This window comes from Triturus cristatus, chromosome 4_1 (assembly GCF_964204655.1).
Source record: "Triturus cristatus chromosome 4_1, aTriCri1.1, whole genome shotgun sequence".
Lineage (NCBI taxonomy): Eukaryota > Metazoa > Chordata > Amphibia > Caudata > Salamandridae > Triturus > Triturus cristatus.
In genome coordinates, this window is record NC_140585.1 from 106,968,597 (window position 1) to 106,993,065 (window position 24,469).

Here is a 24,469-nt window from a genome sequence, read left to right on the forward strand (position 1 = left end):
CGGCCCAAAATCCAAGGTAAGCATGGCAAAAGTCTGGAGATGCCGGGGATTGAACCCGGGGCCTCATACATGCAAAGCATGCGCTCTACCACTGAGCTACATCCCCACTTCTGCAAGGTTTGACTGTATGATTGGAAACCCTGCATTGAACCGACGGCCACATCACCCCATTCGACTCTGCAGTATACAATGTCAGTCAGGAAAATCCTTCAGCCTTGTACCTGGATGATCTTCATGGTCTTATGTACAGATGCCTATATACAGCCTTCTTAGCGCAGTAGGCAGCGCGTCAGTCTCATAATCTGAAGGTCCTGAGTTCGATCCTCAGAGAGGGCATTTATTTCCTTCTTTTGGAATGCAAAATTCTCCGATTTTCTTGAAATGCGCAAACTATGCCTAGTTCAAAGATTTTTCCAAAGCAAATGTCTGACTATTTAAGTGGGGCTCTCACCCCAACTGCATGACAAACTTCTTCTTTCTGCATGATGGCAGGCTAGCCTTCTGGAAAAAAGCCAAGATAAGGAACAGAGGCTCCTGGAGATGCCGGGGATTGAACCCGGGACCTCATACATGCGAAGCATGCGCTCTACCACTGAGCTACATCCCCACTTTTGCCCTCGAGCTGTTTGATGGATGCAAGGAATCCCTGAAACCCAGGGACTGCAAAGTCTCGATCATAATCAATGGAAGGTATTGTTTGAATAAAAGTGAAATATATGGAAATCGAAGCAAAAAATCCTTCGAGCCGGATTTGAACCAGCGACCTAAGGATGTCTGACTTTATGCTACAGTCCTCCGCTCTACCAACTGAGCTATCGAAGGAGTGGCTGAAGTATCTTTCAGCGCTGTAATTATCTCTCGCTCAAGAAAGGTTGTGGGGGTGGGGATCAGGAGCAGATCGATGAAAATCATGAACATTACCTGCAGCTCCCTCTCAAAGTCACCAGTTCTTAGAGCACACTGTAAGGTACGTCTTATCACCCCAAAGGAGGATTTCAGACCAAAGTTCATGTTCTGTCTTGGCTTGGGGATAAGCAGGGGTGCTCCAAATTTCAATTTTACAGAAAGGAAAGGAACTTTGATACAAAGACCTTGGGCAGCATTGGTGGCAAATGGATGGCTGCGCGGAACCATGAAAGAAATGACAGAAAGTTATGGGAGTCATTACTACGCACCCAGCATCAAGAATGTGCATTTTGGATGCATTTTCAAAAGGAAAGAGAACGGAAAAATCTGTAGATTGAAGGTGATTGAGATAAACAAAATATTCCGTTTTTCTAAAAGCTACTGTAAAGAGTCTCTGGTTTAGAAGAAGAACCCTTACCAATGATCAAGAGAGATGCGACAGATTTCTATCATCAAAGCATTATGGTTGTCAAGATGAATCATCACTTTGATGTCTTCAACAAGTAGGATTCTTTTGATCTATAATCATCAAAAATGAGATAGCCCCATTTCATGGGATTTTTCAAGGCAAACGTCTGACAGATTAAGCGGGGTCCTCATCCCGGTTGGAGGACATATCTCTTCCTTCATCATGATGCCAGCCTAGCTTTCGGCCCAAAATCCAAGGTAAGCATGGCAAAAGTCTGGAGATGCCGGGGATTGAACCCGGGGCCTCATACATGCAAAGCATGCGCTCTACCACTGAGCTACATCCCCACTTCTGCAAGGTTTGACTGTATGATTGGAAACCCTGCATTGAACCGACGGCCACATCACCCCATTCGACTCTGCAGTATACAATGTCAGTCAGGAAAATCCTTCAGCCTTGTACCTGGATGATCTTCATGGTCTTATGTACAGATGCCTATATACAGCCTTCTTAGCGCAGTAGGCAGCGCGTCAGTCTCATAATCTGAAGGTCCTGAGTTCGATCCTCAGAGAGGGCATTTATTTCCTTCTTTTGGAATGCAAAATTCTCCGATTTTCTTGAAATGCGCAAACTATGCCTAGTTCAAAGATTTTTCCAAAGCAAATGTCTGACTATTTAAGTGGGGCTCTCACCCCAACTGCATGACAAACTTCTTCTTTCTGCATGATGGCAGGCTAGCCTTCTGGAAAAAAGCCAAGATAAGGAACAGAGGCTCCTGGAGATGCCGGGGATTGAACCCGGGACCTCATACATGCGAAGCATGCGCTCTACCACTGAGCTACATCCCCACTTTTGCACTCGAGCTGTTTGATGGATGCAAGGAATCCCTGAAACCCAGGGACTGCAAAGTCTCGATCATAATCAATGGAAGGTATTGTTTGAATAAAAGTGAAAGATATGGAAATCGAAGCAAAAAATCCTTCGAGCCGGATTTGAACCAGCGACCTAAGGATGTCTGACTTTATGCTACAGTCCTCCGCTCTACCAACTGAGCTATCGAAGGAGTGGCTGAAGTATCTTTCAGCGCTGTAATTATCTCTCGCTCAAGAAAGGTTGTGGGGGTGGGGATCAGGAGCAGATCGATGAAAATCATGAACATTACCTGCAGCTCCCTCTCAAAGTCACCAGTTCTTAGAGCACACTGTAAGGTACGTCTTATCACCCCAAAGGAGGATTTCAGACCAAAGTTCATGTTCTGTCTTGGCTTGGGGATAAGCAGGGGTGCTCCAAATTTCAATTTTACAGAAAGGAAAGGAACTTTGATACAAAGACCTTGGGCAGCATTGGTGGCAAATGGATGGCTGCGCGGAACCATGAAAGAAATGACAGAAAGTTATGGGAGTCATTACTACGCACCCAGCATCAAGAACGTGCATTTTGGATGCATTTTCAAAAGGAAAGAGAACGGAAAAATCTGTAGATTGAAGGTGATTGAGATAAACAAAATATTCCGTTTTTCTAAAAGCTACTGTAAAGAGTCTCTGGTTTAGAAGAAGAACCCTTACCAATGATCAAGAGAGATGCGACAGATTTCTATCATCAAAGCATTATGGTTGTCAAGATGAATCATCACTTTGATGTCTTCAACAAGTAGGATTCTTTTGATCTATAATCATCAAAAATGAGATAGCCCCACTTCATGGGATTTTTCAAGGCAAACGTCTGACAGATTAAGCGGGGTCCTCATCCCGGTTGGAGGACATATCTCTTCCTTCATCATGATGCCAGCCTAGCTTTCGGCCCAAAATCCAAGGTAAGCATGGCAAAAGTCTGGAGATGCCGGGGATTGAACCCGGGGCCTCATACATGCAAAGCATGCGCTCTACCACTGAGCTACATCCCCACTTCTGCAAGGTTTGACTGTATGATTGGAAACCCTGCATTGAACCGACGGCCACATCACCCCATTCGACTCTGCAGTATACAATGTCAGTCAGGAAAATCCTTCAGCCTTGTACCTGGATGATCTTCATGGTCTTATGTACAGATGCCTATATACAGCCTTCTTAGCGCAGTAGGCAGCGCGTCAGTCTCATAATCTGAAGGTCCTGAGTTCGATCCTCAGAGAGGGCATTTATTTCCTTCTTTTGGAATGCAAAATTCTCCGATTTTCTTGAAATGCGCAAACTATGCCTAGTTCAAAGATTTTTCCAAAGCAAATGTCTGACTATTTAAGTGGGGCTCTCACCCCAACTGCATGACAAACTTCTTCTTTCTGCATGATGGCAGGCTAGCCTTCTGGAAAAAAGCCAAGATAAGGAACAGAGGCTCCTGGAGATGCCGGGGATTGAACCCGGGACCTCATACATGCGAAGCATGCGCTCTACCACTGAGCTACATCCCCACTTTTGCCCTCGAGCTGTTTGATGGATGCAAGGAATCCCTGAAACCCAGGGACTGCAAAGTCTCGATCATAATCAATGGAAGGTATTGTTTGAATAAAAGTGAAATATATGGAAATCGAAGCAAAAAATCCTTCGAGCCGGATTTGAACCAGCGACCTAAGGATGTCTGACTTTATGCTACAGTCCTCCGCTCTACCAACTGAGCTATCGAAGGAGTGGCTGAAGTATCTTTCAGCGCTGTAATTATCTCTCGCTCAAGAAAGGTTGTGGGGGTGGGGATCAGGAGCAGATCGATGAAAATCATGAACATTACCTGCAGCTCCCTCTCAAAGTCACCAGTTCTTAGAGCACACTGTAAGGTACGTCTTATCACCCCAAAGGAGGATTTCAGACCAAAGTTCATGTTCTGTCTTGGCTTGGGGATAAGCAGGGGTGCTCTAAATTTCAATTTTACAGAAAGGAAAGGAACTTTGATACAAAGACCTTGGGCAGCATTGGTGGCAAATGGATGGCTGCGCGGAACCATGAAAGAAATGACAGAAAGTTATGGGAGTCATTACTACGCACCCAGCATCAAGAACGTGCATTTTGGATGCATTTTCAAAAGGATAGAGAACGGAAAAATCTGTAGATTGAAGGTGATTGAGATAAACAAAATATTCCGTTTTTCTAAAAGCTACTGTAAAGAGTCTCTGGTTTAGAAGAAGAACCCTTACCAATGATCAAGAGAGATGCGACAGATTTCTATCATCAAAGCATTATGGTTGTCAAGATGAATCATCACTTTGATGTCTTCAACAAGTAGGATTCTTTTGATCTATAATCATCAAAAATGAGATAGCCCCATTTCATGGGATTTTTCAAGGCAAACGTCTGACAGATTAAGCGGGGTCCTCATCCCGGTTGGAGGACATATCTCTTCCTTCATCATGATGCCAGCCTAGCTTTCGGCCCAAAATCCAAGGTAAGCATGGCAAAAGTCTGGAGATGCCGGGGATTGAACCCGGGGCCTCATACATGCAAAGCATGCGCTCTACCACTGAGCTACATCCCCACTTCTGCAAGGTTTGACTGTATGATTGGAAACCCTGCATTGAACCGACGGCCACATCACCCCATTCGACTCTGCAGTATACAATGTCAGTCAGGAAAATCCTTCAGCCTTGTACCTGGATGATCTTCATGGTCTTATGTACAGATGCCTATATACAGCCTTCTTAGCGCAGTAGGCAGCGCGTCAGTCTCATAATCTGAAGGTCCTGAGTTCGATCCTCAGAGAGGGCATTTATTTCCTTCTTTTGGAATGCAAAATTCTCCGATTTTCTTGAAATGCGCAAACTATGCCTAGTTCAAAGATTTTTCCAAAGCAAATGTCTGACTATTTAAGTGGGGCTCTCACCCCAACTGCATGACAAACTTCTTCTTTCTGCATGATGGCAGGCTAGCCTTCTGGAAAAAAGCCAAGATAAGGAACAGAGGCTCCTGGAGATGCCGGGGATTGAACCCGGGACCTCATACATGCGAAGCATGCGCTCTACCACTGAGCTACATCCCCACTTTTGCACTCGAGCTGTTTGATGGATGCAAGGAATCCCTGAAACCCAGGGACTGCAAAGTCTCGATCATAATCAATGGAAGGTATTGTTTGAATAAAAGTGAAAGATATGGAAATCGAAGCAAAAAATCCTTCGAGCCGGATTTGAACCAGCGACCTAAGGATGTCTGACTTTATGCTACAGTCCTCCGCTCTACCAACTGAGCTATCGAAGGAGTGGCTGAAGTATCTTTCAGCGCTGTAATTATCTCTCGCTCAAGAAAGGTTGTGGGGGTGGGGATCAGGAGCAGATCGATGAAAATCATGAACATTACCTGCAGCTCCCTCTCAAAGTCACCAGTTCTTAGAGCACACTGTAAGGTACGTCTTATCACCCCAAAGGAGGATTTCAGACCAAAGTTCATGTTCTGTCTTGGCTTGGGGATAAGCAGGGGTGCTCCAAATTTCAATTTTACAGAAAGGAAAGGAACTTTGATACAAAGACCTTGGGCAGCATTGGTGGCAAATGGATGGCTGCGCGGAACCATGAAAGAAATGACAGAAAGTTATGGGAGTCATTACTACGCACCCAGCATCAAGAACGTGCATTTTGGATGCATTTTCAAAAGGAAAGAGAACGGAAAAATCTGTAGATTGAAGGTGATTGAGATAAACAAAATATTCCGTTTTTCTAAAAGCTACTGTAAAGAGTCTCTGGTTTAGAAGAAGAACCCTTACCAATGATCAAGAGAGATGCGACAGATTTCTATCATCAAAGCATTATGGTTGTCAAGATGAATCATCACTTTGATGTCTTCAACAAGTAGGATTCTTTTGATCTATAATCATCAAAAATGAGATAGCCCCATTTCATGGGATTTTTCAAGGCAAACGTCTGACAGATTAAGCGGGGTCCTCATCCCGGTTGGAGGACATATCTCTTCCTTCATCATGATGCCAGCCTAGCTTTCGGCCCAAAATCCAAGGTAAGCATGGCAAAAGTCTGGAGATGCCGGGGATTGAACCCGGGGCCTCATACATGCAAAGCATGCGCTCTACCACTGAGCTACATCCCCACTTCTGCAAGGTTTGACTGTATGATTGGAAACCCTGCATTGAACCGACGGCCACATCACCCCATTCGACTCTGCAGTATACAATGTCAGTCAGGAAAATCCTTCAGCCTTGTACCTGGATGATCTTCATGGTCTTATGTACAGATGCCTATATACAGCCTTCTTAGCGCAGTAGGCAGCGCGTCAGTCTCATAATCTGAAGGTCCTGAGTTCGATCCTCAGAGAGGGCATTTATTTCCTTCTTTTGGAATGCAAAATTCTCCGATTTTCTTGAAATGCGCAAACTATGCCTAGTTCAAAGATTTTTCCAAAGCAAATGTCTGACTATTTAAGTGGGGCTCTCACCCCAACTGCATGACAAACTTCTTCTTTCTGCATGATGGCAGGCTAGCCTTCTGGAAAAAAGCCAAGATAAGGAACAGAGGCTCCTGGAGATGCCGGGGATTGAACCCGGGACCTCATACATGCGAAGCATGCGCTCTACCACTGAGCTACATCCCCACTTTTGCACTCGAGCTGTTTGATGGATGCAAGGAATCCCTGAAACCCAGGGACTGCAAAGTCTCGATCATAATCAATGGAAGGTATTGTTTGAATAAAAGTGAAAGATATGGAAATCGAAGCAAAAAATCCTTCAAGCCGGATTTGAACCAGCGACCTAAGGATGTCTGACTTTATGCTACAGTCCTCCGCTCTACCAACTGAGCTATCGAAGGAGTGGCTGAAGTATCTTTCAGCGCTGTAATTATCTCTCGCTCAAGAAAGGTTATGGGGGTGGGGATCAGGAGCAGATCGATGAAAATCATGAACATTACCTGCAGCTCCCTCTCAAAGTCACCAGTTCTTAGAGCACACTGTAAGGTACGTCTTATCACCCCAAAGGAGGATTTCAGACCAAAGTTCATGTTCTGTCTTGGCTTGGGGATAAGCAGGGGTGCTCCAAATTTCAATTTTACAGAAAGGAAAGGAACTTTGATACAAAGACCTTGGGCAGCATTGGTGGCAAATGGATGGCTGCGCGGAACCATGAAAGAAATGACAGAAAGTTATGGGAGTCATTACTACGCACCCAGCATCAAGAACGTGCATTTTGGATGCATTTTCAAAAGGAAAGAGAACGGAAAAATCTGTAGATTGAAGGTGATTGAGATAAACAAAATATTCCGTTTTTCTAAAAGCTACTGTAAAGAGTCTCTGGTTTAGAAGAAGAACCCTTACCAATGATCAAGAGAGATGCGACAGATTTCTATCATCAAAGCATTATGGTTGTCAAGATGAATCATCACTTTGATGTCTTCAACAAGTAGGATTCTTTTGATCTATAATCATCAAAAATGAGATAGCCCCATTTCATGGGATTTTTCAAGGCAAACGTCTGACAGATTAAGCGGGGTCCTCATCCCGGTTGGAGGACATATCTCTTCCTTCATCATGATGCCAGCCTAGCTTTCGGCCCAAAATCCAAGGTAAGCATGGCAAAAGTCTGGAGATGCCGGGGATTGAACCCGGGGCCTCATACATGCAAAGCATGCGCTCTACCACTGAGCTACATCCCCACTTCTGCAAGGTTTGACTGTATGATTGGAAACCCTGCATTGAACCGACGGCCACATCACCCCATTCGACTCTGCAGTATACAATGTCAGTCAGGAAAATCCTTCAGCCTTGTACCTGGATGATCTTCATGGTCTTATGTACAGATGCCTATATACAGCCTTCTTAGCGCAGTAGGCAGCGCGTCAGTCTCATAATCTGAAGGTCCTGAGTTCGATCCTCAGAGAGGGCATTTATTTCCTTCTTTTGGAATGCAAAATTCTCCGATTTTCTTGAAATGCGCAAACTATGCCTAGTTCAAAGATTTTTCCAAAGCAAATGTCTGACTATTTAAGTGGGGCTCTCACCCCAACTGCATGACAAACTTCTTCTTTCTGCATGATGGCAGGCTAGCCTTCTGGAAAAAAGCCAAGATAAGGAACAGAGGCTCCTGGAGATGCCGGGGATTGAACCCGGGACCTCATACATGCGAAGCATGCGCTCTACCACTGAGCTACATCCCCACTTTTGCACTCGAGCTGTTTGATGGATGCAAGGAATCCCTGAAACCCAGGGACTGCAAAGTCTCGATCATAATCAATGGAAGGTATTGTTTGAATAAAAGTGAAAGATATGGAAATCGAAGCAAAAAATCCTTCGAGCCGGATTTGAACCAGCGACCTAAGGATGTCTGACTTTATGCTACAGTCCTCCGCTCTACCAACTGAGCTATCGAAGGAGTGGCTGAAGTATCTTTCAGCGCTGTAATTATCTCTCGCTCAAGAAAGGTTGTGGGGGTGGGGATCAGGAGCAGATCGATGAAAATCATGAACATTACCTGCAGCTCCCTCTCAAAGTCACCAGTTCTTAGAGCACACTGTAAGGTACGTCTTATCACCCCAAAGGAGGATTTCAGACCAAAGTTCATGTTCTGTCTTGGCTTGGGGATAAGCAGGGGTGCTCCAAATTTCAATTTTACAGAAAGGAAAGGAACTTTGATACAAAGACCTTGGGCAGCATTGGTGGCAAATGGATGGCTGCGCGGAACCATGAAAGAAATGACAGAAAGTTATGGGAGTCATTACTACGCACCCAGCATCAAGAACGTGCATTTTGGATGCATTTTCAAAAGGAAAGAGAACGGAAAAATCTGTAGATTGAAGGTGATTGAGATAAACAAAATATTCCGTTTTTCTAAAAGCTACTGTAAAGAGTCTCTGGTTTAGAAGAAGAACCCTTACCAATGATCAAGAGAGATGCGACAGATTTCTATCATCAAAGCATTATGGTTGTCAAGATGAATCATCACTTTGATGTCTTCAACAAGTAGGATTCTTTTGATCTATAATCATCAAAAATGAGATAGCCCCATTTCATGGGATTTTTCAAGGCAAACGTCTGACAGATTAAGCGGGGTCCTCATCCCGGTTGGAGGACATATCTCTTCCTTCATCATGATGCCAGCCTAGCTTTCGGCCCAAAATCCAAGGTAAGCATGGCAAAAGTCTGGAGATGCCGGGGATTGAACCCGGGGCCTCATACATGCAAAGCATGCGCTCTACCACTGAGCTACATCCCCACTTCTGCAAGGTTTTACTGTATGATTGGAAACCCTGCATTGAACCGACGGCCACATCACCCCATTCGACTCTGCAGTATACAATGTCAGTCAGGAAAATCCTTCAGCCTTGTACCTGGATGATCTTCATGGTCTTATGTACAGATGCCTATATACAGTCTTCTTAGCGCAGTAGGCAGCGCGTCAGTCTCATAATCTGAAGGTCCTGAGTTCGATCCTCAGAGAGGGCATTTATTTCCTTCTTTTGGAATGCAAAATTCTCCGATTTTCTTGAAATGCGCAAACTATGCCTAGTTCAAAGATTTTTCCAAAGCAAATGTCTGACTATTTAAGTGGGGCTCTCACCCCAACTGCATGACAAACTTCTTCTTTCTGCATGATGGCAGGCTAGCCTTCTGGAAAAAAGCCAAGATAAGGAACAGAGGCTCCTGGAGATGCCGGGGATTGAACCCGGGACCTCATACATGCGAAGCATGCGCTCTACCACTGAGCTACATCCCCACTTTTGCCCTCGAGCTGTTTGATGGATGCAAGGAATCCCTGAAACCCAGGGACTGCAAAGTCTCGATCATAATCAATGGAAGGTATTGTTTGAATAAAAGTGAAATATATGGAAATCGAAGCAAAAAATCCTTCGAGCCGGATTTGAACCAGCGACCTAAGGATGTCTGACTTTATGCTACAGTCCTCCGCTCTACCAACTGAGCTATCGAAGGAGTGGCTGAAGTATCTTTCAGCGCTGTAATTATCTCTCGCTCAAGAAAGGTTGTGGGGGTGGGGATCAGGAGCAGATCGATGAAAATCATGAACATTACCTGCAGCTCCCTCTCAAAGTCACCAGTTCTTAGAGCACACTGTAAGGTACGTCTTATCACCCCAAAGGAGGATTTCAGACCAAAGTTCATGTTCTGTCTTGGCTTGGGGATAAGCAGGGGTGCTCCAAATTTCAATTTTACAGAAAGGAAAGGAACTTTGATACAAAGACCTTGGGCAGCATTGGTGGCAAATGGATGGCTGCGCGGAACCATGAAAGAAATGACAGAAAGTTATGGGAGTCATTACTACGCACCCAGCATCAAGAACGTGCATTTTGGATGCATTTTCAAAAGGAAAGAGAACGGAAAAATCTGTAGATTGAAGGTGATTGAGATAAACAAAATATTCCGTTTTTCTAAAAGCTACTGTAAAGAGTCTCTGGTTTAGAAGAAGAACCCTTACCAATGATCAAGAGAGATGCGACAGATTTCTATCATCAAAGCATTATGGTTGTCAAGATGAATCATCACTTTGATGTCTTCAACAAGTAGGATTCTTTTGATCTATAATCATCAAAAATGAGATAGCCCCATTTCATGGGATTTTTCAAGGCAAACGTCTGACAGATTAAGCGGGGTCCTCATCCCGGTTGGAGGACATATCTCTTCCTTCATCATGATGCCAGCCTAGCTTTCGGCCCAAAATCCAAGGTAAGCATGGCAAAAGTCTGGAGATGCCGGGGATTGAACCCGGGGCCTCATACATGCAAAGCATGCGCTCTACCACTGAGCTACATCCCCACTTCTGCAAGGTTTTACTGTATGATTGGAAACCCTGCATTGAACCGACGGCCACATCACCCCATTCGACTCTGCAGTATACAATGTCAGTCAGGAAAATCCTTCAGCCTTGTACCTGGATGATCTTCATGGTCTTATGTACAGATGCCTATATACAGTCTTCTTAGCGCAGTAGGCAGCGCGTCAGTCTCATAATCTGAAGGTCCTGAGTTCGATCCTCAGAGAGGGCATTTATTTCCTTCTTTTGGAATGCAAAATTCTCCGATTTTCTTGAAATGCGCAAACTATGCCTAGTTCAAAGATTTTTCCAAAGCAAATGTCTGACTATTTAAGTGGGGCTCTCACCCCAACTGCATGACAAACTTCTTCTTTCTGCATGATGGCAGGCTAGCCTTCTGGAAAAAAGCCAAGATAAGGAACAGAGGCTCCTGGAGATGCCGGGGATTGAACCCGGGACCTCATACATGCGAAGCATGCGCTCTACCACTGAGCTACATCCCCACTTTTGCCCTCGAGCTGTTTGATGGATGCAAGGAATCCCTGAAACCCAGGGACTGCAAAGTCTCGATCATAATCAATGGAAGGTATTGTTTGAATAAAAGTGAAATATATGGAAATCGAAGCAAAAAATCCTTCGAGCCGGATTTGAACCAGCGACCTAAGGATGTCTGACTTTATGCTACAGTCCTCCGCTCTACCAACTGAGCTATCGAAGGAGTGGCTGAAGTATCTTTCAGCGCTGTAATTATCTCTCGCTCAAGAAAGGTTGTGGGGGTGGGGATCAGGAGCAGATCGATGAAAATCATGAACATTACCTGCAGCTCCCTCTCAAAGTCACCAGTTCTTAGAGCACACTGTAAGGTACGTCTTATCACCCCAAAGGAGGATTTCAGACCAAAGTTCATGTTCTGTCTTGGCTTGGGGATAAGCAGGGGTGCTCCAAATTTCAATTTTACAGAAAGGAAAGGAACTTTGATACAAAGACCTTGGGCAGCATTGGTGGCAAATGGATGGCTGCGCGGAACCATGAAAGAAATGACAGAAAGTTATGGGAGTCATTACTACGCACCCAGCATCAAGAACGTGCATTTTGGATGCATTTTCAAAAGGAAAGAGAACGGAAAAATCTGTAGATTGAAGGTGATTGAGATAAACAAAATATTCCGTTTTTCTAAAAGCTACTGTAAAGAGTCTCTGGTTTAGAAGAAGAACCCTTACCAATGATCAAGAGAGATGCGACAGATTTCTATCATCAAAGCATTATGGTTGTCAAGATGAATCATCACTTTGATGTCTTCAACAAGTAGGATTCTTTTGATCTATAATCATCAAAAATGAGATAGCCCCATTTCATGGGATTTTTCAAGGCAAACGTCTGACAGATTAAGCGGGGTCCTCATCCCGGTTGGAGGACATATCTCTTCCTTCATCATGATGCCAGCCTAGCTTTCGGCCCAAAATCCAAGGTAAGCATGGCAAAAGTCTGGAGATGCCGGGGATTGAACCCGGGGCCTCATACATGCAAAGCATGCGCTCTACCACTGAGCTACATCCCCACTTCTGCAAGGTTTTACTGTATGATTGGAAACCCTGCATTGAACCGACGGCCACATCACCCCATTCGACTCTGCAGTATACAATGTCAGTCAGGAAAATCCTTCAGCCTTGTACCTGGATGATCTTCATGGTCTTATGTACAGATGCCTATATACAGTCTTCTTAGCGCAGTAGGCAGCGCGTCAGTCTCATAATCTGAAGGTCCTGAGTTCGATCCTCAGAGAGGGCATTTATTTCCTTCTTTTGGAATGCAAAATTCTCCGATTTTCTTGAAATGCGCAAACTATGCCTAGTTCAAAGATTTTTCCAAAGCAAATGTCTGACTATTTAAGTGGGGCTCTCACCCCAACTGCATGACAAACTTCTTCTTTCTGCATGATGGCAGGCTAGCCTTCTGGAAAAAAGCCAAGATAAGGAACAGAGGCTCCTGGAGATGCCGGGGATTGAACCCGGGACCTCATACATGCGAAGCATGCGCTCTACCACTGAGCTACATCCCCACTTTTGCCCTCGAGCTGTTTGATGGATGCAAGGAATCCCTGAAACCCAGGGACTGCAAAGTCTCGATCATAATCAATGGAAGGTATTGTTTGAATAAAAGTGAAATATATGGAAATCGAAGCAAAAAATCCTTCGAGCCGGATTTGAACCAGCGACCTAAGGATGTCTGACTTTATGCTACAGTCCTCCGCTCTACCAACTGAGCTATCGAAGGAGTGGCTGAAGTATCTTTCAGCGCTGTAATTATCTCTCGCTCAAGAAAGGTTGTGGGGGTGGGGATCAGGAGCAGATCGATGAAAATCATGAACATTACCTGCAGCTCCCTCTCAAAGTCACCAGTTCTTAGAGCACACTGTAAGGTACATCTTATCACCCCAAAGGAGGATTTCAGACCAAAGTTCATGTTCTGTCTTGGCTTGGGGATAAGCAGGGGTGCTCCAAATTTCAATTTTACAGAAAGGAAAGGAACTTTGATACAAAGACCTTGGGCAGCATTGGTGGCAAATGGATGGCTGCGCGGAACCATGAAAGAAATGACAGAAAGTTATGGGAGTCATTACTACGCACCCAGCATCAAGAACGTGCATTTTGGATGCATTTTCAAAAGGAAAGAGAACGGAAAAATCTGTAGATTGAAGGTGATTGAGATAAACAAAATATTCCGTTTTTCTAAAAGCTACTGTAAAGAGTCTCTGGTTTAGAAGAAGAACCCTTACCAATGATCAAGAGAGATGCGACAGATTTCTATCATCAAAGCATTATGGTTGTCAAGATGAATCATCACTTTGATGTCTTCAACAAGTAGGATTCTTTTGATCTATAATCATCAAAAATGAGATAGCCCCATTTCATGGGATTTTTCAAGGCAAACGTCTGACAGATTAAGCGGGGTCCTCATCCCGGTTGGAGGACATATCTCTTCCTTCATCATGATGCCAGCCTAGCTTTCGGCCCAAAATCCAAGGTAAGCATGGCAAAAGTCTGGAGATGCCGGGGATTGAACCCGGGGCCTCATACATGCAAAGCATGCGCTCTACCACTGAGCTACATCCCCACTTCTGCAAGGTTTGACTGTATGATTGGAAACCCTGCATTGAACCGACGGCCACATCACCCCATTCGACTCTGCAGTATACAATGTCAGTCAGGAAAATCCTTCAGCCTTGTACCTGGATGATCTTCATGGTCTTATGTACAGATGCCTATATACAGCCTTCTTAGCGCAGTAGGCAGCGCGTCAGTCTCATAATCTGAAGGTCCTGAGTTCGATCCTCAGAGAGGGCATTTATTTCCTTCTTTTGGAATGCAAAATTCTCCGATTTTCTTGAAATGCGCAAACTATGCCTAGTTCAAAGATTTTTCCAAAGCAAATGTCTGACTATTTAAGTGGGGCTCTCACCCCAACTGCATGACAAACTTCTTCTTTCTGCATGATGGCAGGCTAGCCTTCTGGAAAAAAGCCAAGATAAGGAACAGAGGCTCCTGGAGATGCCGGGGATTGAACCCGGGACCTCATACATGCGAAGCATGCGCTCTACCACTGAGCTACATCCCCACTTTTGCCCTCGAGCTGTTTGATGGATGCAAGGAATCCCTGAAACCCAGGGACTGCAAAGTCTCGATCATAATCAATGGAAGGTATTGTTTGAATAAAAGTGAAATATATGGAAATCGAAGCAAAAAATCCTTCGAGCCGGATTTGAACCAGCGACCTAAGGATGTCTGACTTTATGCTACAGTCCTCCGCTCTACCAACTGAGCTATCGAAGGAGTGGCTGAAGTATCTTTCAGCGCTGTAATTATCTCTCGCTCAAGAAAGGTTGTGGGGGTGGGGATCAGGAGCAGATCGATGAAAATCATGAACATTACCTGCAGCTCCCTCTCAAAGTCACCAGTTCTTAGAGCACACTGTAAGGTACATCTTATCACCCCAAAGGAGGATTTCAGACCAAAGTTCATGTTCTGTCTTGGCTTGGGGATAAGCAGGGGTGCTCCAAATTTCAATTTTACAGAAAGGAAAGGAACTTTGATACAAAGACCTTGGGCAGCATTGGTGGCAAATGGATGGCTGCGCGGAACCATGAAAGAAATGACAGAAAGTTATGGGAGTCATTACTACGCACCCAGCATCAAGAACGTGCATTTTGGATGCATTTTCAAAAGGAAAGAGAACGGAAAAATCTGTAGATTGAAGGTGATTGAGATAAACAAAATATTCCGTTTTTCTAAAAGCTACTGTAAAGAGTCTCTGGTTTAGAAGAAGAACCCTTACCAATGATCAAGAGAGATGCGACAGATTTCTATCATCAAAGCATTATGGTTGTCAAGATGAATCATCACTTTGATGTCTTCAACAAGTAGGATTCTTTTGATCTATAATCATCAAAAATGAGATAGCCCCATTTCATGGGATTTTTCAAGGCAAACGTCTGACAGATTAAGCGGGGTCCTCATCCCGGTTGGAGGACATATCTCTTCCTTCATCATGATGCCAGCCTAGCTTTCGGCCCAAAATCCAAGGTAAGCATGGCAAAAGTCTGGAGATGCCGGGGATTGAACCCGGGGCCTCATACATGCAAAGCATGCGCTCTACCACTGAGCTACATCCCCACTTCTGCAAGGTTTGACTGTATGATTGGAAACCCTGCATTGAACCGACGGCCACATCACCCCATTCGACTCTGCAGTATACAATGTCAGTCAGGAAAATCCTTCAGCCTTGTACCTGGATGATCTTCATGGTCTTATGTACAGATGCCTATATACAGCCTTCTTAGCGCAGTAGGCAGCGCGTCAGTCTCATAATCTGAAGGTCCTGAGTTCGATCCTCAGAGAGGGCATTTATTTCCTTCTTTTGGAATGCAAAATTCTCCGATTTTCTTGAAATGCGCAAACTATGCCTAGTTCAAAGATTTTTCCAAAGCAAATGTCTGACTATTTAAGTGGGGCTCTCACCCCAACTGCATGACAAACTTCTTCTTTCTGCATGATGGCAGGCTAGCCTTCTGGAAAAAAGCCAAGATAAGGAACAGAGGCTCCTGGAGATGCCGGGGATTGAACCCGGGACCTCATACATGCGAAGCATGCGCTCTACCACTGAGCTACATCCCCACTTTTGCCCTCGAGCTGTTTGATGGATGCAAGGAATCCCTGAAACCCAGGGACTGCAAAGTCTCGATCATAATCAATGGAAGGTATTGTTTGAATAAAAGTGAAATATATGGAAATCGAAGCAAAAAATCCTTCGAGCCGGATTTGAACCAGCGACCTAAGGATGTCTGACTTTATGCTACAGTCCTCCGCTCTACCAACTGAGCTATCGAAGGAGTGGCTGAAGTATCTTTCAGCGCTGTAATTATCTCTCGCTCAAGAAAGGTTGTGGGGGTGGGGATCAGGAGCAGATCGATGAAAATCATGAACATTACCTGCAGCTCCCTCTCAAAGTCACCAGTTCTTAGAGCACACTGTAAGGTACATCTTATCACCCCAAAGGAGGATTTCAGACCAAAGTTCATGTTCTGTCTTGGCTTGGGGATAAGCAGGGGTGCTCCAAATTTCAATTTTACAGAAAGGAAAGGAACTTTGATACAAAGACCTTGGGCAGCATTGGTGGCAAATGGATGGCTGCGCGGAACCATGAAAGAAATGACAGAAAGTTATGGGAGTCATTACTACGCACCCAGCATCAAGAAAGTGCATTTTGGATGCATTTTCAAAAGGAAAGAGAACGGAAAAATCTGTAGATTGAAGGTGATTGAGATAAACAAAATATTCCGTTTTTCTAAAAGCTACTGTAAAGAGTCTCTGGTTTAGAAGAAGAACCCTTACCAATGATCAAGAGAGATGCGACAGATTTCTATCATCAAAGCATTATGGTTGTCAAGATGAATCATCACTTTGATGTCTTCAACAAGTAGGATTCTTTTGATCTATAATCATCAAAAATGAGATAGCCCCATTTCATGGGATTTTTCAAGGCAAACGTCTGACAGATTAAGCGGGGTCCTCATCCCGGTTGGAGGACATATCTCTTCCTTCATCATGATGCCAGCCTAGCTTTCGGCCCAAAATCCAAGGTAAGCATGGCAAAAGTCTGGAGATGCCGGGGATTGAACCCGGGGCCTCATACATGCAAAGCATGCGCTCTACCACTGAGCTACATCCCCACTTCTGCAAGGTTTGACTGTATGATTGGAAACCCTGCATTGAACCGACGGCCACATCACCCCATTTGACTCTGCAGTATACAATGTCAGTCAGGAAAATCCTTCAGCCTTGTACCTGGATGATCTTCATGGTCTTATGTACAGATGCCTATATACAGCCTTCTTAGCGCAGTAGGCAGCGTGTCAGTCTCATAATCTGAAGGTCCTGAGTTCGATCCTCAGAGAGGGCATTTATTTCCTTCTTTTGGAATGCAAAATTCTCCGATTTTCTTGAAATGCGCAAACTATGCCTAGTTCAAAGATTTTTCCAAAGCAAATGTCTGACTATTTAAGTGGGGCTCTCACCCCAACTGCATGACAAACTTCTTCTTTCTGCATGATGGCAGGCTAGCCTTCTGGAAAAAAGCCAAGATAAGGAACAGAGGCTCCTGGAGATGCCGGGGATTGAACCCGGGACCTCATACATGCGAAGCATGCGCTCTACCACTGAGCTACATCCCCACTTTTGCACTCGAGCTGTTTGATGGATGCAAGGAATCCCTGAAACCCAGGGACTGCAAAGTCTCGATCATAATCAATGGAAGGTATTGTTTGAATAAAAGTGAAAGATATGGAAATCGAAGCAAAAAATCCTTCGAGCCGGATTTGAACCAGCAACCTAAGGATGTCTGACTTTATGCTACAGTCCTCCGCTCTACCAACTGAGCTATCGAAGGAGTGGCTGAAGTATCTTTCAGCGCTGTAATTATCTCTCGCTCAAGAAAGGTTGTGGGGGTGGGGATCAGGAGCAGATCGATGAAAATCATGAACATTACCTGCAGCTCCCTCTCAAAGTCACCAGTTCTTAGAGCACACTGTAAGGTACGTCTTATCACCCCAAAGGAGGATTTCAGACCAAAGTTCATGTTCTGTCTTGGCTTGGGGATAAGCAGGGGTGCTCCAAATTTCAATTTTACAGAAAGGAAAGGAACTTTGATACAAAGACCTTGGGCAGCATTGGTGGCAAATGGATGGCTGCGCGGAACCATGAAAGAAATGACAGAAAGTTATGGGAGTCATTACTACGCACCCAGCATCAAGAACGTGCATTTTGGATGCATTTTCAAAAGGAAAGAGAACGGAAAAATCTGTAGATTGAAGGTGATTGAGATAAACAAAATATTCCGTTTTTCTAAAAGCTACTGTAAAGAGTCTCTGGTTTAGAAGAAGAACCCTTACCAATGATCAAGAGAGATGCGACAGATTTCTATCATCAAAGCATTATGGTTGTCAAGATGAATCATCACTTTGATGTCTTCAACAAGTAGGATTCTTTTGATCTATAATCATCAAAAATGAGATAGCCCCATTTCAAGGGATTTTTCAAGGCAAACGTCTGACAGATTAAGCGGGGTCCTCATCCCGGTTGGAGGACATATCTCTTCCTTCATCATGATGCCAGCCTAGCTTTCGGCCCAAAATCCAAGGTAAGCATGGCAAAAGTCTGGAGATGCCGGGGATTGAACCCGGGGCCTCATACATGCAAAGCATGCGCTCTACCACTGAGCTACATCCCCACTTCTGCAAGGTTTGACTGTATGATTGGAAACCCTGCATTGAACCGACGGCCACATCACCCCATTCGACTCTGCAGTATACAATGTCAGTCAGGAAAATCCTTCAGCCTTGTACCTGGATGATCTTCATGGTCTTATGTACAGATGCCTATATACAGCCTTCTTAGCGCAGTAGGCAGCGCGTCAGTCTCATAATCTGAAGGTCCTGAGTTCGATCCTCAGAGAGGGCATTTATTTCCTTCTTTTGGAATGCAAAATTCTCCGATTTTCTTGAAATGCGCAAACTATGCCTAGTTCAAAGATTTTTCCAAAGCAAATGTCTGACTATTTAAGTGGGGCTCTCACCCCAACTGCATGACAAACTTCTTCTTTCTGCATGATGGCAGGCTAGCCTTCTGGAAAAAAGCCAAGATAAGGAACAGAGGCTCCTGGAGATGCCGGGGATTGAACCCGGGACCTCATACATGCGAAGCATGCGCTCTACCACTGAGCTACATCCCCACTTTTGCACTCGAGCTGTTTGATGGATGCAAGGAATCCCTGAAACCCAGGGACTGCAAAGTCTCGATCATAATCAATGGAAGGTATTGTTTGAATAAAAGTGAAAGATATGGAAATCGAAGCAAAAAATCCTTCGAGCCGGATTTGAACCAGCGACCTAAGGATGTCTGACTTTATGCTACAGTCCTCCGCTCTACCAACTGAGCTATCGAAGGAGTGGCTGAAGTATCTTTCAGCGCTGTAATTATCTCTCGCTCAAGAAAGGTTGTGGGGGTGGGGATCAGGAGCAGATCGATGAAAATCATGAACATTACCTGCAGCTCCCTCTCAAAGTCACCAGTTCTTAGAGCACACTGTAAGGTACGTCTTATCACCCCAAAGGAGGATTTCAGACCAAAGTTCATGTTCTGTCTTGGCTTGGGGATAAGCAGGGGTGCTCCAAATTTCAATTTTACAGAAAGGAAAGGAACTTTGATACAAAGACCTTGGGCAGCATTGGTGGCAAATGGATGGCTGCGCGGAACCATGAAAGAAATGACAGAAAGTTATGGGAGTCATTACTACGCACCCAGCATCAAGAACGTGCATTTTGGATGCATTTTCAAAAGGAAAGAGAACGGAAAAATCTGTAGATTGAAGGTGATTGAGATAAACAAAATATTCCGTTTTTCTAAAAGCTACTGTAAAGAGTCTCTGGTTTAGAAGAAGAACCCTTACCAATGATCAAGAGAGATGCGACAGATTTCTATCATCAAAGCATTATGGTTGTCAAGATGAATCATCACTTTGATGTCTTCAACAAGTAGGATTCTTTTGATCTATAATCATCAAAAATGAGATAGCCCCATTTCATGGGATTTTTCAAGGCAAACGTCTGACAGATTAAGCGGGGTCCTCATCCCGGTTGGAGGACATATCTCTTCCTTCATCATGATGCCAGCCTAGCTTTCGGCCCAAAATCCAAGGTAAGCATGGCAAAAGTCTGGAGATGCCGGGGATTGAACCCGGGGCCTCATACATGCAAAGCATGCGCTCTACCACTGAGCTACATCCCCACTTCTGCAAGGTTTGACTGTATGATTGGAAACCCTGCATTGAACCGACGGCCACATCACCCCATTCGACTCTGCAGTATACAATGTCAGTCAGGAAAATCCTTCAGCCTTGTACCTGGATGATCTTCATGGTCTTATGTACAGATGCCTATATACAGCCTTCTTAGCGCAGTAGGCAGCGCGTCAGTCTCATAATCTGAAGGTCCTGAGTTCGATCCTCAGAGAGGGCATTTATTTCCTTCTTTTGGAATGCAAAATTCTCCGATTTTCTTGAAATGCGCAAACTATGCCTAGTTCAAAGATTTTTCCAAAGCAAATGTCTGACTATTTAAGTGGGGCTCTCACCCCAACTGCATGACAAACTTCTTCTTTCTGCATGATGGCAGGCTAGCCTTCTGGAAAAAAGCCAAGATAAGGAACAGAGGCTCCTGGAGATGCCGGGGATTGAACCCGGGACCTCATACATGCGAAGCATGCGCTCTACCACTGAGCTACATCCCCACTTTTGCCCTCGAGCTGTTTGATGGATGCAAGGAATCCCTGAAACCCAGGGACTGCAAAGTCTCGATCATAATCAATGGAAGGTATTGTTTGAATAAAAGTGAAATATATGGAAATCGAAGCAAAAAATCCTTCGAGCCGGATTTGAACCAGCGACCTAAGGATGTCTGACTTTATGCTACAGTCCTCCGCTCTACCAACTGAGCTATCGAAGGAGTGGCTGAAGTATCTTTCAGCGCTGTAATTATCTCTCGCTCAAGAAAGGTTGTGGGGGTGGGGATCAGGAGCAGATCGATGAAAATCATGAACATTACCTGCAGCTCCCTCTCAAAGTCACCAGTTCTTAGAGCACACTGTAAGGTACATCTTATCACCCCAAAGGAGGATTTCAGACCAAAGTTCATGTTCTGTCTTGGCTTGGGGATAAGCAGGGGTGCTCCAAATTTCAATTTTACAGAAAGGAAAGGAACTTTGATACAAAGACCTTGGGCAGCATTGGTGGCAAATGGATGGCTGCGCGGAACCATGAAAGAAATGACAGAAAGTTATGGGAGTCATTACTACGCACCCAGCATCAAGAAAGTGCATTTTGGATGCATTTTCAAAAGGAAAGAGAACGGAAAAATCTGTAGATTGAAGGTGATTGAGATAAACAAAATATTCCGTTTTTCTAAAAGCTACTGTAAAGAGTCTCTGGTTTAGAAGAAGAACCCTTACCAATGATCAAGAGAGATGCGACAGATTTCTATCATCAAAGCATTATGGTTGTCAAGATGAATCATCACTTTGATGTCTTCAACAAGTAGGATTCTTTTGATCTATAATCATCAAAAATGAGATAGCCCCATTTCATGGGATTTTTCAAGGCAAACGTCTGACAGATTAAGCGGGGTCCTCATCCCGGTTGGAGGACATATCTCTTCCTTCATCATGATGCCAGCCTAGCTTTCGGCCCAAAATCCAAGGTAAGCATGGCAAAAGTCTGGAGATGCCGGGGATTGAACCCGGGGCCTCATACATGCAAAGCATGCGCTCTACCACTGAGCTACATCCCCACTTCTGCAAGGTTTGACTGTATGATTGGAAACCCTGCATTGAACCGACGGCCACATCACCCCATTTGACTCTGCAGTATACAATGTCAGTCAGGAAAATCCTTCAGCCTTGTACCTGGATGATCTTCATGGTCTTATGTACAGATGCCTATATACAGCCTTCTTAGCGCAGTAGGCAGCGTGTCAGTCTCATAATCTGAAGGTCCTGAGTTCGATCCTCAGAGAGGGCATTTATTTCCTTCTTTTGGAATGCAAAATTCTCCGATTTTCTTGAAATGCGCAAACTATGCCTAGTTCAAAGATTTTTCCAAAGCAAATGTCTGACTATTTAAGTGGGGCTCTCACCCCAACTGCATGACAAACTTCTTCTTTCTGCATGATGGCAGGCTAGCCTTCTGGAAAAAAGCCAAGATAAGGAACAGAGGCTCCTGGAGATGCCGGGGATTGAACCCGGGACCTCATACATGCGAAGCATGCGCTCTACCACTGAGCTACATCCCCACTTTTGCACTCGAGCTGTTTGATGGATGCAAGGAATCCCTGAAACCCAGGGACTGCAAAGTCTCGATCATAATCAATGGAAGGTATTGTTTGAATAAAAGTGAAAGATATGGAAATCGAAGCAAAAAATCCTTCGAGCCGGATTTGAACCAGCAACCTAAGGATGTCTGACTTTATGCTACAGTCCTCCGCTCTACCAACTGAGCTATCGAAGGAGTGGCTGAAGTATCTTTCAGCGCTGTAATTATCTCTCGCTCAAGAAAGGTTGTGGGGGTGGGGATCAGGAGCAGATCGATGAAAATCATGAACATTACCTGCAGCTCCCTCTCAAAGTCACCAGTTCTTAGAGCACACTGTAAGGTACGTCTTATCACCCCAAAGGAGGATTTCAGACCAAAGTTCATGTTCTGTCTTGGCTTGGGGATAAGCAGGGGTGCTCCAAATTTCAATTTTACAGAAAGGAAAGGAACTTTGATACAAAGACCTTGGGCAGCATTGGTGGCAAATGGATGGCTGCGCGGAACCATGAAAGAAATGACAGAAAGTTATGGGAGTCATTACTACGCACCCAGCATCAAGAACGTGCATTTTGGATGCATTTTCAAAAGGAAAGAGAACGGAAAAATCTGTAGATTGAAGGTGATTGAGATAAACAAAATATTCCGTTTTTCTAAAAGCTACTGTAAAGAGTCTCTGGTTTAGAAGAAGAACCCTTACCAATGATCAAGAGAGATGCGACAGATTTCTATCATCAAAGCATTATGGTTGTCAAGATGAATCATCACTTTGATGTCTTCAACAAGTAGGATTCTTTTGATCTATAATCATCAAAAATGAGATAGCCCCATTTCAAGGGATTTTTCAAGGCAAACGTCTGACAGATTAAGCGGGGTCCTCATCCCGGTTGGAGGACATATCTCTTCCTTCATCATGATGCCAGCCTAGCTTTCGGCCCAAAATCCAAGGTAAGCATGGCAAAAGTCTGGAGATGCCGGGGATTGAACCCGGGGCCTCATACATGCAAAGCATGCGCTCTACCACTGAGCTACATCCCCACTTCTGCAAGGTTTGACTGTATGATTGGAAACCCTGCATTGAACCGACGGCCACATCACCCCATTCGACTCTGCAGTATACAATGTCAGTCAGGAAAATCCTTCAGCCTTGTACCTGGATGATCTTCATGGTCTTATGTACAGATGCCTATATACAGCCTTCTTAGCGCAGTAGGCAGCGCGTCAGTCTCATAATCTGAAGGTCCTGAGTTCGATCCTCAGAGAGGGCATTTATTTCCTTCTTTTGGAATGCAAAATTCTCCGATTTTCTTGAAATGCGCAAACTATGCCTAGTTCAAAGATTTTTCCAAAGCAAATGTCTGACTATTTAAGTGGGGCTCTCACCCCAACTGCATGACAAACTTCTTCTTTCTGCATGATGGCAGGCTAGCCTTCTGGAAAAAAGCCAAGATAAGGAACAGAGGCTCCTGGAGATGCCGGGGATTGAACCCGGGACCTCATACATGCGAAGCATGCGCTCTACCACTGAGCTACATCCCCACTTTTGCACTCGAGCTGTTTGATGGATGCAAGGAATCCCTGAAACCCAGGGACTGCAAAGTCTCGATCATAATCAATGGAAGGTATTGTTTGAATAAAAGTGAAAGATATGGAAATCGAAGCAAAAAATCCTTCGAGCCGGATTTGAACCAGCGACCTAAGGATGTCTGACTTTATGCTACAGTCCTCCGCTCTACCAACTGAGCTATCGAAGGAGTGGCTGAAGTATCTTTCAGCGCTGTAATTATCTCTCGCTCAAGAAAGGTTGTGGGGGTGGGGATCAGGAGCAGATCGATGAAAATCATGAACATTACCTGCAGCTCCCTCTCAAAGTCACCAGTTCTTAGAGCACACTGTAAGGTACGTCTTATCACCCCAAAGGAGGATTTCAGACCAAAGTTCATGTTCTGTCTTGGCTTGGGGATAAGCAGGGGTGCTCCAAATTTCAATTTTACAGAAAGGAAAGGAACTTTGATACAAAGACCTTGGGCAGCATTGGTGGCAAATGGATGGCTGCGCGGA

At 44.6% G+C, this 24,469-nt stretch overlaps 56 non-coding genes across 56 annotated transcripts; 11 read left to right on the forward strand and 45 right to left on the reverse strand.

The window, feature by feature from the left end:
- Positions 1-34: 34 nt before the first annotated feature.
- TRNAA-UGC (transfer RNA alanine (anticodon UGC)) lies at positions 35-106 on the reverse strand. Its single transcript has one exon. It is a non-coding gene; the product is annotated as a tRNA-Ala (tRNA).
- Positions 107-263: 157 nt separating this feature from the next.
- TRNAM-CAU (transfer RNA methionine (anticodon CAU)) lies at positions 264-336 on the forward strand. Its single transcript has one exon. It is a non-coding gene; the product is annotated as a tRNA-Met (tRNA).
- A 199-nt stretch (positions 337-535) lies between these two features.
- On the reverse strand, positions 536-607 carry TRNAA-CGC (transfer RNA alanine (anticodon CGC)). Its single transcript has one exon. It is a non-coding gene; the product is annotated as a tRNA-Ala (tRNA).
- Positions 608-736: 129 nt separating this feature from the next.
- Positions 737-822, reverse strand: TRNAY-GUA (transfer RNA tyrosine (anticodon GUA)). Its single transcript is given in 2 exon segments — positions 737-772; positions 786-822. It is a non-coding gene; the product is annotated as a tRNA-Tyr (tRNA).
- Positions 823-1,590: 768 nt separating this feature from the next.
- Positions 1,591-1,662, reverse strand: TRNAA-UGC (transfer RNA alanine (anticodon UGC)). The gene has a single exon. It is a non-coding gene; the product is annotated as a tRNA-Ala (tRNA).
- Positions 1,663-1,819: 157 nt separating this feature from the next.
- TRNAM-CAU (transfer RNA methionine (anticodon CAU)) lies at positions 1,820-1,892 on the forward strand. Its single transcript has one exon. It is a non-coding gene; the product is annotated as a tRNA-Met (tRNA).
- Positions 1,893-2,091: 199 nt separating this feature from the next.
- Positions 2,092-2,163, reverse strand: TRNAA-CGC (transfer RNA alanine (anticodon CGC)). The gene has a single exon. It is a non-coding gene; the product is annotated as a tRNA-Ala (tRNA).
- Positions 2,164-2,292: 129 nt separating this feature from the next.
- TRNAY-GUA (transfer RNA tyrosine (anticodon GUA)) lies at positions 2,293-2,378 on the reverse strand. Its single transcript is given in 2 exon segments — positions 2,293-2,328; positions 2,342-2,378. It is a non-coding gene; the product is annotated as a tRNA-Tyr (tRNA).
- Positions 2,379-3,146: 768 nt separating this feature from the next.
- Positions 3,147-3,218, reverse strand: TRNAA-UGC (transfer RNA alanine (anticodon UGC)). The gene has a single exon. It is a non-coding gene; the product is annotated as a tRNA-Ala (tRNA).
- Positions 3,219-3,375: 157 nt separating this feature from the next.
- On the forward strand, positions 3,376-3,448 carry TRNAM-CAU (transfer RNA methionine (anticodon CAU)). Its single transcript has one exon. It is a non-coding gene; the product is annotated as a tRNA-Met (tRNA).
- Positions 3,449-3,647: 199 nt separating this feature from the next.
- On the reverse strand, positions 3,648-3,719 carry TRNAA-CGC (transfer RNA alanine (anticodon CGC)). The gene has a single exon. It is a non-coding gene; the product is annotated as a tRNA-Ala (tRNA).
- Positions 3,720-3,848: 129 nt separating this feature from the next.
- Positions 3,849-3,934, reverse strand: TRNAY-GUA (transfer RNA tyrosine (anticodon GUA)). The gene is given in 2 exon segments: positions 3,849-3,884; positions 3,898-3,934. It is a non-coding gene; the product is annotated as a tRNA-Tyr (tRNA).
- Positions 3,935-4,702: 768 nt separating this feature from the next.
- TRNAA-UGC (transfer RNA alanine (anticodon UGC)) lies at positions 4,703-4,774 on the reverse strand. Its single transcript has one exon. It is a non-coding gene; the product is annotated as a tRNA-Ala (tRNA).
- A 157-nt stretch (positions 4,775-4,931) lies between these two features.
- Positions 4,932-5,004, forward strand: TRNAM-CAU (transfer RNA methionine (anticodon CAU)). Its single transcript has one exon. It is a non-coding gene; the product is annotated as a tRNA-Met (tRNA).
- A 199-nt stretch (positions 5,005-5,203) lies between these two features.
- TRNAA-CGC (transfer RNA alanine (anticodon CGC)) lies at positions 5,204-5,275 on the reverse strand. The gene has a single exon. It is a non-coding gene; the product is annotated as a tRNA-Ala (tRNA).
- A 129-nt stretch (positions 5,276-5,404) lies between these two features.
- On the reverse strand, positions 5,405-5,490 carry TRNAY-GUA (transfer RNA tyrosine (anticodon GUA)). Its single transcript is given in 2 exon segments — positions 5,405-5,440; positions 5,454-5,490. It is a non-coding gene; the product is annotated as a tRNA-Tyr (tRNA).
- Positions 5,491-6,258: 768 nt separating this feature from the next.
- Positions 6,259-6,330, reverse strand: TRNAA-UGC (transfer RNA alanine (anticodon UGC)). The gene has a single exon. It is a non-coding gene; the product is annotated as a tRNA-Ala (tRNA).
- A 157-nt stretch (positions 6,331-6,487) lies between these two features.
- TRNAM-CAU (transfer RNA methionine (anticodon CAU)) lies at positions 6,488-6,560 on the forward strand. Its single transcript has one exon. It is a non-coding gene; the product is annotated as a tRNA-Met (tRNA).
- Positions 6,561-6,759: 199 nt separating this feature from the next.
- Positions 6,760-6,831, reverse strand: TRNAA-CGC (transfer RNA alanine (anticodon CGC)). Its single transcript has one exon. It is a non-coding gene; the product is annotated as a tRNA-Ala (tRNA).
- A 983-nt stretch (positions 6,832-7,814) lies between these two features.
- Positions 7,815-7,886, reverse strand: TRNAA-UGC (transfer RNA alanine (anticodon UGC)). Its single transcript has one exon. It is a non-coding gene; the product is annotated as a tRNA-Ala (tRNA).
- Positions 7,887-8,043: 157 nt separating this feature from the next.
- TRNAM-CAU (transfer RNA methionine (anticodon CAU)) lies at positions 8,044-8,116 on the forward strand. The gene has a single exon. It is a non-coding gene; the product is annotated as a tRNA-Met (tRNA).
- A 199-nt stretch (positions 8,117-8,315) lies between these two features.
- TRNAA-CGC (transfer RNA alanine (anticodon CGC)) lies at positions 8,316-8,387 on the reverse strand. Its single transcript has one exon. It is a non-coding gene; the product is annotated as a tRNA-Ala (tRNA).
- Positions 8,388-8,516: 129 nt separating this feature from the next.
- On the reverse strand, positions 8,517-8,602 carry TRNAY-GUA (transfer RNA tyrosine (anticodon GUA)). Its single transcript is given in 2 exon segments — positions 8,517-8,552; positions 8,566-8,602. It is a non-coding gene; the product is annotated as a tRNA-Tyr (tRNA).
- Positions 8,603-9,370: 768 nt separating this feature from the next.
- TRNAA-UGC (transfer RNA alanine (anticodon UGC)) lies at positions 9,371-9,442 on the reverse strand. Its single transcript has one exon. It is a non-coding gene; the product is annotated as a tRNA-Ala (tRNA).
- Positions 9,443-9,871: 429 nt separating this feature from the next.
- Positions 9,872-9,943, reverse strand: TRNAA-CGC (transfer RNA alanine (anticodon CGC)). Its single transcript has one exon. It is a non-coding gene; the product is annotated as a tRNA-Ala (tRNA).
- A 129-nt stretch (positions 9,944-10,072) lies between these two features.
- Positions 10,073-10,158, reverse strand: TRNAY-GUA (transfer RNA tyrosine (anticodon GUA)). Its single transcript is given in 2 exon segments — positions 10,073-10,108; positions 10,122-10,158. It is a non-coding gene; the product is annotated as a tRNA-Tyr (tRNA).
- A 768-nt stretch (positions 10,159-10,926) lies between these two features.
- TRNAA-UGC (transfer RNA alanine (anticodon UGC)) lies at positions 10,927-10,998 on the reverse strand. The gene has a single exon. It is a non-coding gene; the product is annotated as a tRNA-Ala (tRNA).
- Positions 10,999-11,427: 429 nt separating this feature from the next.
- Positions 11,428-11,499, reverse strand: TRNAA-CGC (transfer RNA alanine (anticodon CGC)). Its single transcript has one exon. It is a non-coding gene; the product is annotated as a tRNA-Ala (tRNA).
- A 129-nt stretch (positions 11,500-11,628) lies between these two features.
- Positions 11,629-11,714, reverse strand: TRNAY-GUA (transfer RNA tyrosine (anticodon GUA)). Its single transcript is given in 2 exon segments — positions 11,629-11,664; positions 11,678-11,714. It is a non-coding gene; the product is annotated as a tRNA-Tyr (tRNA).
- Positions 11,715-12,482: 768 nt separating this feature from the next.
- On the reverse strand, positions 12,483-12,554 carry TRNAA-UGC (transfer RNA alanine (anticodon UGC)). The gene has a single exon. It is a non-coding gene; the product is annotated as a tRNA-Ala (tRNA).
- Positions 12,555-12,983: 429 nt separating this feature from the next.
- TRNAA-CGC (transfer RNA alanine (anticodon CGC)) lies at positions 12,984-13,055 on the reverse strand. The gene has a single exon. It is a non-coding gene; the product is annotated as a tRNA-Ala (tRNA).
- A 129-nt stretch (positions 13,056-13,184) lies between these two features.
- On the reverse strand, positions 13,185-13,270 carry TRNAY-GUA (transfer RNA tyrosine (anticodon GUA)). Its single transcript is given in 2 exon segments — positions 13,185-13,220; positions 13,234-13,270. It is a non-coding gene; the product is annotated as a tRNA-Tyr (tRNA).
- A 768-nt stretch (positions 13,271-14,038) lies between these two features.
- TRNAA-UGC (transfer RNA alanine (anticodon UGC)) lies at positions 14,039-14,110 on the reverse strand. Its single transcript has one exon. It is a non-coding gene; the product is annotated as a tRNA-Ala (tRNA).
- A 157-nt stretch (positions 14,111-14,267) lies between these two features.
- On the forward strand, positions 14,268-14,340 carry TRNAM-CAU (transfer RNA methionine (anticodon CAU)). The gene has a single exon. It is a non-coding gene; the product is annotated as a tRNA-Met (tRNA).
- A 199-nt stretch (positions 14,341-14,539) lies between these two features.
- On the reverse strand, positions 14,540-14,611 carry TRNAA-CGC (transfer RNA alanine (anticodon CGC)). Its single transcript has one exon. It is a non-coding gene; the product is annotated as a tRNA-Ala (tRNA).
- A 129-nt stretch (positions 14,612-14,740) lies between these two features.
- Positions 14,741-14,826, reverse strand: TRNAY-GUA (transfer RNA tyrosine (anticodon GUA)). Its single transcript is given in 2 exon segments — positions 14,741-14,776; positions 14,790-14,826. It is a non-coding gene; the product is annotated as a tRNA-Tyr (tRNA).
- A 768-nt stretch (positions 14,827-15,594) lies between these two features.
- Positions 15,595-15,666, reverse strand: TRNAA-UGC (transfer RNA alanine (anticodon UGC)). Its single transcript has one exon. It is a non-coding gene; the product is annotated as a tRNA-Ala (tRNA).
- Positions 15,667-15,823: 157 nt separating this feature from the next.
- Positions 15,824-15,896, forward strand: TRNAM-CAU (transfer RNA methionine (anticodon CAU)). Its single transcript has one exon. It is a non-coding gene; the product is annotated as a tRNA-Met (tRNA).
- Positions 15,897-16,095: 199 nt separating this feature from the next.
- On the reverse strand, positions 16,096-16,167 carry TRNAA-CGC (transfer RNA alanine (anticodon CGC)). Its single transcript has one exon. It is a non-coding gene; the product is annotated as a tRNA-Ala (tRNA).
- Positions 16,168-16,296: 129 nt separating this feature from the next.
- Positions 16,297-16,382, reverse strand: TRNAY-GUA (transfer RNA tyrosine (anticodon GUA)). Its single transcript is given in 2 exon segments — positions 16,297-16,332; positions 16,346-16,382. It is a non-coding gene; the product is annotated as a tRNA-Tyr (tRNA).
- A 768-nt stretch (positions 16,383-17,150) lies between these two features.
- On the reverse strand, positions 17,151-17,222 carry TRNAA-UGC (transfer RNA alanine (anticodon UGC)). The gene has a single exon. It is a non-coding gene; the product is annotated as a tRNA-Ala (tRNA).
- Positions 17,223-17,651: 429 nt separating this feature from the next.
- On the reverse strand, positions 17,652-17,723 carry TRNAA-CGC (transfer RNA alanine (anticodon CGC)). The gene has a single exon. It is a non-coding gene; the product is annotated as a tRNA-Ala (tRNA).
- Positions 17,724-18,706: 983 nt separating this feature from the next.
- On the reverse strand, positions 18,707-18,778 carry TRNAA-UGC (transfer RNA alanine (anticodon UGC)). The gene has a single exon. It is a non-coding gene; the product is annotated as a tRNA-Ala (tRNA).
- Positions 18,779-18,935: 157 nt separating this feature from the next.
- Positions 18,936-19,008, forward strand: TRNAM-CAU (transfer RNA methionine (anticodon CAU)). The gene has a single exon. It is a non-coding gene; the product is annotated as a tRNA-Met (tRNA).
- A 199-nt stretch (positions 19,009-19,207) lies between these two features.
- TRNAA-CGC (transfer RNA alanine (anticodon CGC)) lies at positions 19,208-19,279 on the reverse strand. Its single transcript has one exon. It is a non-coding gene; the product is annotated as a tRNA-Ala (tRNA).
- A 129-nt stretch (positions 19,280-19,408) lies between these two features.
- TRNAY-GUA (transfer RNA tyrosine (anticodon GUA)) lies at positions 19,409-19,494 on the reverse strand. The gene is given in 2 exon segments: positions 19,409-19,444; positions 19,458-19,494. It is a non-coding gene; the product is annotated as a tRNA-Tyr (tRNA).
- A 768-nt stretch (positions 19,495-20,262) lies between these two features.
- TRNAA-UGC (transfer RNA alanine (anticodon UGC)) lies at positions 20,263-20,334 on the reverse strand. The gene has a single exon. It is a non-coding gene; the product is annotated as a tRNA-Ala (tRNA).
- A 157-nt stretch (positions 20,335-20,491) lies between these two features.
- Positions 20,492-20,564, forward strand: TRNAM-CAU (transfer RNA methionine (anticodon CAU)). The gene has a single exon. It is a non-coding gene; the product is annotated as a tRNA-Met (tRNA).
- A 199-nt stretch (positions 20,565-20,763) lies between these two features.
- On the reverse strand, positions 20,764-20,835 carry TRNAA-CGC (transfer RNA alanine (anticodon CGC)). The gene has a single exon. It is a non-coding gene; the product is annotated as a tRNA-Ala (tRNA).
- Positions 20,836-20,964: 129 nt separating this feature from the next.
- Positions 20,965-21,050, reverse strand: TRNAY-GUA (transfer RNA tyrosine (anticodon GUA)). Its single transcript is given in 2 exon segments — positions 20,965-21,000; positions 21,014-21,050. It is a non-coding gene; the product is annotated as a tRNA-Tyr (tRNA).
- A 768-nt stretch (positions 21,051-21,818) lies between these two features.
- TRNAA-UGC (transfer RNA alanine (anticodon UGC)) lies at positions 21,819-21,890 on the reverse strand. Its single transcript has one exon. It is a non-coding gene; the product is annotated as a tRNA-Ala (tRNA).
- A 429-nt stretch (positions 21,891-22,319) lies between these two features.
- Positions 22,320-22,391, reverse strand: TRNAA-CGC (transfer RNA alanine (anticodon CGC)). Its single transcript has one exon. It is a non-coding gene; the product is annotated as a tRNA-Ala (tRNA).
- A 983-nt stretch (positions 22,392-23,374) lies between these two features.
- On the reverse strand, positions 23,375-23,446 carry TRNAA-UGC (transfer RNA alanine (anticodon UGC)). Its single transcript has one exon. It is a non-coding gene; the product is annotated as a tRNA-Ala (tRNA).
- Positions 23,447-23,603: 157 nt separating this feature from the next.
- On the forward strand, positions 23,604-23,676 carry TRNAM-CAU (transfer RNA methionine (anticodon CAU)). The gene has a single exon. It is a non-coding gene; the product is annotated as a tRNA-Met (tRNA).
- Positions 23,677-23,875: 199 nt separating this feature from the next.
- Positions 23,876-23,947, reverse strand: TRNAA-CGC (transfer RNA alanine (anticodon CGC)). Its single transcript has one exon. It is a non-coding gene; the product is annotated as a tRNA-Ala (tRNA).
- Positions 23,948-24,076: 129 nt separating this feature from the next.
- On the reverse strand, positions 24,077-24,162 carry TRNAY-GUA (transfer RNA tyrosine (anticodon GUA)). The gene is given in 2 exon segments: positions 24,077-24,112; positions 24,126-24,162. It is a non-coding gene; the product is annotated as a tRNA-Tyr (tRNA).
- Positions 24,163-24,469: the final 307 nt, after the last annotated feature.